Source organism: Nycticebus coucang, chromosome 8, assembly GCF_027406575.1.
Source record: "Nycticebus coucang isolate mNycCou1 chromosome 8, mNycCou1.pri, whole genome shotgun sequence".
Classification (NCBI taxonomy): domain Eukaryota; kingdom Metazoa; phylum Chordata; class Mammalia; order Primates; family Lorisidae; genus Nycticebus; species Nycticebus coucang.
Genome location: NC_069787.1, coordinates 120,663,641 through 120,664,137, shown reverse-complemented (window position 1 = coordinate 120,664,137; position 497 = coordinate 120,663,641). Strand labels below are relative to the sequence as shown.

Here is a 497-nt window from a genome sequence, read left to right as displayed (position 1 = left end):
TCCTGCCTCAGACTAACAGGATTGGTCCTACTTTAGAAAACAGGGTTGTGTTTGTCCTACTTTAGAATTCTAGCCTCACTTTTTGTGAAGAATGACTTTGGAGGAATAAACTTTCTGTATCCAATACTGTATCCAATAATCTGAGATTTACTAATTTTACAAAAGGGTTACTGTGAAAATTAAATGAGAATGATTAAGTGCCTAAGAGAATTTCTAAAACATAATAATCATTAAATAATTGGTGGCTATTAGTAACTACATGTAATTTGAGATATTTTAGTGCAATTACAGTAAGAGAGTAACTGCTTTTAGAGTCTGATATTAAGAAAATATATACTTACCTGGCAGGGGAGATAGCCTGATCACGAAGGTGGTTTTCCCAGGGTGAGGCTCATCCATTGCACTCCGGATGTGCTGACCCCTGCGATTTCCCCAAATGTGGGAAACTCGATTGCATAATTTGTGGTAGTGAGGGACTGCATTCTCACTTTCCCCTT

General features: G+C 37.4%; 1 non-coding gene across 1 annotated transcript; it reads left to right on the top strand.

The window, feature by feature from the left end:
- Window positions 1–333: 333 nt before the first annotated feature.
- LOC128592977 (U1 spliceosomal RNA) lies at window positions 334–497 on the top strand. Its single transcript, XR_008382173.1, has one exon. It is a non-coding gene; the product is annotated as a U1 spliceosomal RNA (small nuclear RNA).